Here is an 8,625-nt window from a genome sequence, read left to right on the forward strand (position 1 = left end):
CGACGAAGTTTTCGTCAAGCTGCTGGAAATCTGCTAAAGCCACTCATCCTCTCTCTCTCTCTCTCTCTCTCTCTCTCTCTCTCTCTCTCTCTCAAAAAGCTTCATCCCAAGTCTGAAACACCCATCTTCTCAAGCTAAGTTAAAACCATAGTCATTACCTTTTTGGTAAGAAAACGCAGACATCGCAAGCTCTTCGTCTAACTGTCGAAAAAACCCAAAATCTCAAGCCTTAATCCCTTTTTCATGCTCATTTTCTCTTAGCTCCCACGCCACAAGCCTCTCATGCCAAGCCTAGTAGTATCTTAATTTACCAAAGCAAACTCTCATGCCAAGTTTGTGCAACATCAATGCACCATCTCCAACTCTTTGTCTTGCTACCGGAAACGTCAACACAAAACACGCAGCCACTGGAAGAAGAACAAAGCACTCCCCTGGGACTTGCTTCTCCCTCGGGATGCTTTGGGCCTAGTTTTCGCTAACTCAGAAACAGGGGCAATGAATGCTTGATTCATCACTCTATGGCGATCCAAGAATCAACAAGTCCGGACGAGCCTTTCGACAGAAAAAGACCCCAACACATTGCAACACCGAACAACACGGTATGAGATTGGCACGGTTTTGGTTTGGTTTCGGTTTTTCGGTTTTGATGCCCAACACTACATAGAATGACTCAATTTTCTATTCTTTTTTTTTTTTGTGCAATAATTTTCCTTTTTTATTTATTCAATTTATAAATGAATTTTTAGCCGTTTTACCCCCTGAACTATGAACCTCGTATAAGTTAATCTCTTGAACTAAAAAATCAGCTAATTTACCCGTGGACTAATTTATATCCCCAATTTCACACCCGTCGTTACATTTTATGGAATTTCATCCAATACTCTGTCAAACCCAACCACATGGGGTGTCCATGTGTCCTATTTAGAGGGGTAATTTCATCCTGGTAAGAGTTTGACCCATTTCATTTAAAATCTCAAAATAAAATTAGGGCTTCAAACCATCCTTCGAAAACGATTTAGGGATTCAAGTTTTTGGCCTCTCAATTCACTCAAAATCGTTGGTATTTGGGGTTGAGATAAAGCGACAGAGGTTCGATTCTGGGTTTGGTTGAGAGATTCGACTTTGATAAAGGCAAGAATAGATGTGATGCATGTGATAGTTAGAGATGGTGTGGAAGCTCCAGTGTACAGTAAGTTATTTTTTCTCTTTTTTTTTTTCATTGTTTTGTCGGGCTTGATTGTTTACCATTTTATAGGGACAGAGAACAAAGCATGTGATAGTGAGATGCTGTGTGTAGTGAGATGCTGACATTGTTGGCATATTAGTAGATGTTAGTGTCTTTCTGGTCCCAAATGGTGAGTTTTAAGTCATTTATTGTTTGGATTTAATGTATAGATTATTATAAATAAACCCAATCCTAGACATGTATTTATAAAAAAATCCACATACTATTTAAACATAGAAACACACCCAAAATTAACCCCAAAATCAATAATTGTATATTTTTTGGGTGTGTTTATAAATGGATTTTGAGTGTGTGTAATGATGGGTTTTGGGTGTGTTTATAAAGTGTTTTGGGTGTTGGGTTTTTTTATAATTTCAGCCCCCATTTTGGGTGTTTTAGTGAAACTCCCTTTAATGTATTCAATATATGTTTTGCAGTTTCAGAACAAAAAATATATATATGTTTTGCAGTTCATCAAAAAGAGGCATGAATTATGGGTAAATTGTTGCAATGAGTTAAATATGAAAATGAAATTGAGCATAAATTGGTTTTGAAGATCACTTTTGATTTTTTTTTTATTTTTTTTTTTAACACATGTTATGAATTAAATTAATTTTTTTATTATTGTCTAAAAATTTGTAACAAAAAGATTTAATAGACTGAGACCAAAAAATAAAAAAAAGGCCCAGCCTACCAAGCCCTGCTTAATGGGCGAGCCAGGGCCAAGGCCTTTGAAAATTCTACTCGGTCCGAACCCAAACATTTTGGGCCGGGCAATGAACAACTGCGGCTTGGTCCAAAAATTTTGACCTCCAGAAGTGGTGGATGGTTGGGTAAGCTTTGCCTACCACCTGTTTGACTATGCCCTAGAGAATTTTGACGAAAGGGATTTGTGCATGTCCAACGCGATCTTGTTTTTATTTTTATTTTAACCAAAACGGCCAGGTCTACATAAATTTTTATTTATTAATTTATTTTTTGTAAATAAGGAAAATCCCATATCGTATTCCCTCTTAAGTAAAAATTCTTGAGATAAATTTTGTTTGTAAATCATATTATCAGGTAAATTTGAATAACGTTGTTTATGAATCCAAATACAATAAGAATTGTAACAAATAGTTTTGCTTTTTGGTAGATCAGAATTGTGACTTCATAGAATAATGGTGTAAAAATTAGGGATTTTTTTAAATTTTTTTTTTAAGAAGAACATAACACAAAAAAATAGAAAGATATGGTTGAGTGACATACATGTTTCACTGACTCCTAGAAATTAATTAGAATGGTTGCTAGGCATTAGGCATTAATAGAACTGATCAAAGCTATTACATAGTAAACAACGAAAATAGTAAATCTCTTAAACAGTTGAACTGATCGAAGGGCTGTGTAATGGACTCCATTTTTTTTTATAGGGGTATGCTAGCAACTTTCTCCTTTGGACCTTCTTCCTTCTCCTCATGACATGTGTCACTTTCCTTACACATAAAATAATATGATTGATGCATCAAACAAAGCTAACTTTTCTTTTCTAATTTTACCCTTATTAAATGTATTGAATTTCATGTTTCCTTTCATTTATCTAAATTTTTTAAAACTTTTTTACCATCTTGTTAAAAATTAAATATTAAAAAACTTCAATTTTTTTGAAGGAAATAAAATGTCTAGGTTTTGAAAAAAAAAACTTTAATATTTCCTTTATATGGAATATAATTGTTCAACCAGGTCATGACAATAAAAGATTCATATGGAAATATTAATCTCTACACATTTATTCAATACATCAATTCATTTTCCAACAATCAATTTTATTTTTTATTTGTCAATCAATTTTATTTTTTATTTGTCCTCCTTTACTTGGGATTGCTCCGGTATTCCAAAACGAGCCATCAATAACCAAACAACAGTGACAAGCTCACCTTTACTCTTTCGACCAAAAAAAAAAGGCTCACCTTTACTCAGCAATTCGACATGGCTATTTACTCTTAAATTTCTCCCAGACTTTACCCATTATATTCCATATAAAGGAAACCTGAAAGTTTTTTTTTTCTTTCAAACGTATGTTTTAAAAAGAATTTTTTTAATTTAATTTTTTAACAAGTTGGTAAGAAAGTTCTGAAACAATTTAGATAAATGTAATAAAACATGAAAGTATACATTTAATAAGGGTTAGTTTGGAAAAGAAAAGCAAGTTTTTCGATGCATTAATGATATTGTTTTAAGTGTAAGAAAAATGACACTTGTCATGAGGAGAAGGGAAAATGTCCAAAAGAGAAGATTAGAGAGAAGGGTTGGGGCTTAGGATTTGAGGGAGGGTGTTAAACTAATTTGGGAAATGGTAATGCTAGGGAGACCATCTATCTGTACCATATTTGTATACCAACCGATGTGGCTGTTGAGTTGTCTATGCCACATCATTAAATGAGTTTTTAATTTTTAATTTGTAATTTTTTTACCTTTTACTTTACAAACTCATTATAATCATATTAAAATCATTAAATTTAAAAAAAAAAAAAAAAAAACACTCCGGTCTCTTCTCCTACCTAGCCAACCCTCTCTCCCTACTCAACCCCACCTTTCAGCCACCCCTCTCCCATCGCCCATCCTTCCCTCAACCATACACCAGTCATTGAGTTTGTCAGATTCTCATTATAGGTCCCAGATCTTGAAATGGGCATCTTTGATTGGATATTTTTAATTTATTTTTGCCATTATTTCACACATTCCTAGAAATCATTCAAGTGCTGTCAAGTTTTGAGTTTTATTGATAGTCTGAGTATGTAACCCAGATCCTGAAATGGGGTTTTGATATCTGATCTTGGACATTCTGCAAATTTGGAAACAAACAAACTGAAGTTGGGTTTTGTCTTTTTTTGTTGTTGGTGGGAAATAGATGGCTCATCCGACAGACCATGGGTTTTGTACTAATGGTGCTATGAGGCTGGTTTTTGTTTAGTGGCAGTGTGTTTGGTTGGGTACACTATCGTCCATCTTTGCACTGGAGCTTTAAGGAGAAAGGTTCCTGCCCTCAGTGTCCTTGTGATTGTTCAAAACATTTCGACCTTATACCTGTGGGCGAGATTCACTTTTCAATGTTTGTTTGGGAAATCTGGTGTATGGTTGAGGGTAGGTACATGTACAAGAGTATGGCTGAGGGAAGGATGGGTAACGGGAGAGGGGTGGCTGAAAGGTGGGGTTGAGTAAGGAGGGAGAGAGGGTTGGCTAGGTAGGAGGTAGAAGAAGAGAGCGAAGATATTTTTTTTAAAATTTTAATGATTTTAATATGATTTAAATGAGTATGTAAAGTGAAAGGTGAAAATAATAAATAAAATAAAATAAATATTAAAAACTCACTTAATGATGTGGCATAGCCAACTCAACAAGCACATCAGTTGGTACACAAATTTGGTATAAATAGATGGTCTCCCTAGCATTACCCTTTGGGAAATAAGTTTTGGGGGTGAGTTCTATTCTTTTATTATTATTTTTTTAAAGTTTGGCTCAAAACAAGGCCAGGTCATTGAAAAAGTTTGCGTGGGCCAAACGACATCATTTTGCCTTGACTATTTTAAAAAAAGGCTTATTTATTGTAGTGCCCCTTGAAACTATAGTCAAATCTCACTTTGCCATTGAAAGTCTAAGCGACCCACTTTGCCCCTTGACCAAGGTTTGGTGTTCTAAGTTGCCCCATACTGTTAACTCCATCCAAAATACCGTCAAGGATTACGTGGCAGGGGCTTTTTGGTAATTTCATACACGTGTCAAAAATCCAAACCTAGTCATTTAAAATAATAAAAAATCATAAAATAAAAATATAATATAATATGAAAAAAAAAATCAACTACTCCCCAACCTCCTCCCATTGATAAGGGCTACTTTTTTTTCCATTATGCCGCTCTGCACCACCCTTCCTCTCACCCCATCGCCCTACCCTATTATTCTCGGTGTTGAGGCCCAAAAAAGTCACGGGAAGCCCAAAGACGTTAAGGCCCGATATAACATATAATCTTGGTCATGCGTTAATCCAAGATGTATTTTGGGAATTAATTCATTAAATAAATAATAGTGTACATGCCATGCGAAGCCAATAATACATTTTTCATATGTCAATCACCTATTAAGCTCACATGAACCCAAGTCATGTGGTTAAGGGGCTTGCATGAGGGATTGTGGTGTGGAAGGTTACGGAGGTCCACAAGGCACACGGAAGCTCTTAGATAATGGAGACTTTGGGCTAGCTACTTGGGAGCACCAAAGTCCAAGCCCATTACTTAGAGTTCTCCAATGTGGGTAAGCAAATGAGATATTTTCCAAGCATTTCCTTTTATCCATAGGAAATAGTCATTTTCCAAATACCTAGCTTTATCCATTGGAAACAAGCCTTTTCCAGCACTCCCAATTACCCGCTGGAAACAAGCCAATTTGAACACTCCCTTTTACCCATAAGAAATAGTCATTTTCCAACGCCTAGTTTTACCTACTAGAAAATAGCATGCCCCAATACTCCTTGTCAACCATTGGAAATAAGCTGGTTCCAGCACCTCCCTTTACCTATTGGAGGTTAAGGAAAACCCTCACTCTCTATAAATTGGGAGGCATTTGCCCAGCCAAAATCAATTTCTTTTGGTGGCTGCAAGCTTCTCAGTAACCATGAGAACTCATCTTCCTTCCTCCTTTCAGTTGTTGCAAGCGTTCCAGCGGCCATCCCAGCTATCAACCTTCATCCTTTGGCTGCTGCAAGCATCCTAGCAGCCATCAATCAACACCTCTTGGTTGCTCAAGCACCCTAGCAACCATCAAACCACGTTCCTTCCTTCCAAGCCATAAACACCATAGCCGTCAAACCTCAAGCTTTTCCTCCCATTATCCTTCTCTTGAAACTCTTAAATCCATAAAGCCTCACCAAGCATAACTCCAAGCTTTCCCTTCCTTCCAAGCTATAAACACCATAGCCACAAACAACAAATTATCAACACCCAAACTCAAGCATATCCAACACCAAGCCATGCACATGCATTCTCATTTGCTAAACTTGTGGATCTTTAGCTCCCACAATCCAAGCTCTCATGCCAAGCTCATATAATTTCATATCAACATCAGCAAGTCATCTTCAACTTTTCGTCAAGCTGCCAGAAACGTCAGCACCAAACACGCAGCCGCTAGAAGAAGAACAGAGTACTCCCCTGGGACATGCTTCTCCCTCGGGATGCTTTGGGCCTAGTCCTCGCTAACTCAGAAAAAGGGGCAACGAAGGCTTGATCCACCACTCTATGGCGGTCCGAGAATCAACAAGTCCGAACGAGCCTTCCGACGGAAAAAGACCCCAACACTTGGCATCTTCCCTCCACCAACCTTACAATCCGACATCTCTCCCTGTCTCCATAGCCCCTACCCTTTACCAGATAATCCAAATCTGACCCGCCCCACTACCATAACCCAAATATTCCAGTCCCTTTTTTATCAAAGTAATTTAAAAAAAAAATTCTAGTCCCCAATCTTCCAGTCCCTGAGCGACATGACCTGTAATCTTCCACTTCCAACAGCAACATGGCTAAGAGCACTTGATTTCAAATTTCAATTTCCACTAAAAATTAGAAACACCAGAACTCTAGCTATTGAGTAATCCATTTAAGAGGACTGAGGTGTTGGGTGTGTTGATTAATTTCATTGACTGGGTGGGTTTGTGCTTTAGGGACAAGAGAGAGAGAGAGAGAGAGAGAGAGAGAGAGAGAGAGAGAGAGAGGTGACTGGGTTTTGGTGACAAAGAGAGAGATAGAGAGAGAGAGAGACAAGAGGAATAGAGGCACAGAGACAAAGAAGGGCTACTGGGGAAGAGTGGGGAAAGTGGCTGGGGTTGGTGTGGTTGAGGGAGAGTAAGGGATGATAGTGGCTTGGATGTAGGATCGATGAAGGGAGCATTTCTACCCATTTGCCATGGCAAAGGGCAAGGGCTATTACTATTCATGTGAATAGTACCAGCCTTTGCAAAAGGCAAGTTGTGTTTCCACCCATTGCCATGACAAAGGGCAATTTACTATTCCCTTACAAAAAAATTTCATATACTTAGACGATTAATTTGGATAAGATTTTTGGTTGCCACGTGTCAATATTTATTATAAAATTCACATCCAATGCGTCCATGGCTATTTCCAAACAAAGACCCAATTCAATGAGCTCTCATATTTCAGATAAGATTCTTGGTTTCCACGTGTCGATATTTATTATAAAATACAAATCTCATATTTCAGATTAGATTTTCACCCTCTAAAATTGTGCCACGTGTCATCTATATCTTCTAAATCCCGCTATAAAACCATAGCCTCAACTCAGACCTTTTACACCATATCCTCTCAATCCTTTCATTTCTTAGATTTAAGAAAACACATTCTACTTTCAATGTCTTACATGAGGAGGTTGTTGGAGAGGCAAGAGCGAGAAAATGAAGAAAGAATGCGCAAACGAGCTGAAGAAGGGAGGAGGAAGAAGATGATGATCAAGTTGTCATGGCAGTGGGTATGCTCCATCAATCAAGCCAAGGCCAGCGTGGTTCACAAGTTGCCCGTGGCCTGAACGTGGACAGACGTAGGCACTCTCGGGTAAGAATCTCTTGGAAGATTACTTTATCCCAAATTCGTGTACTCTAGTTATGATTTTCGAGAGTCGATAGAGAATGCATCCTCATTTGTTTAATAAAATCATGCATGCTATTTGCAATTATGACGCATACTTCGTTCAGAAGTATGATGCTACTGCGGTTTTGGGTCTTCTTCCAGAGCAAAAACTTACAGCTTCTTTACGGATTTTGGCGTTTGGTGCATCTGCAGATCAGGTGGATGAGATTGGTAGGATGAGGAAATCCACTATCTTAGAGAGCTTGGTCAGATTCTGTGATGCAATCGAAACTCTTTATAAGAAGGATTACCTCCGCAAACCTACGCCTAGAGACCTCTAAAGGCTTCTACAAAAAGCTGAGGCTCAAGGTCTCCCAAGCATGATTGGAAGCATTGACTGCATGCACTGGCAATGGAAGAATTGCCCAACTACTTGGCAAGGAGATTATGGGAATAAGAAGGGCCAAAAAAGTATCATTTTGGAAGTCGTTGCATCATTCAATACTTGGGTTTGATATGCCTTTTACGGAGTTACAGGATCTCAAAACATTGGCTTGAAGCTGCTAAGGAGGAATTCTCTGAACTAGCTATTAAGGTTTCTTGTAGTCAATCTATGCAAAAGAGAGAGAGAGAGAGAGTGGGTTGGGGGAAGGGATAATGGATTTCAAATTTGGGGTGCGATGGAAGCAATCGCCGTTGTTACGGGTGTGGTATAAGGAGGTCGGGTAAAGGAGGGTGACTGGAAGGGACGTTGGGTTAGAGATGGGTTGTGTTGTTGGTGGGTGTTGGGAGGTT

Source organism: Prunus avium, chromosome 2 (assembly GCF_965620075.1).
Source record: "Prunus avium chromosome 2, drPruAviu1.hap1.1, whole genome shotgun sequence".
Classification (NCBI taxonomy): domain Eukaryota; kingdom Viridiplantae; phylum Streptophyta; class Magnoliopsida; order Rosales; family Rosaceae; genus Prunus; species Prunus avium.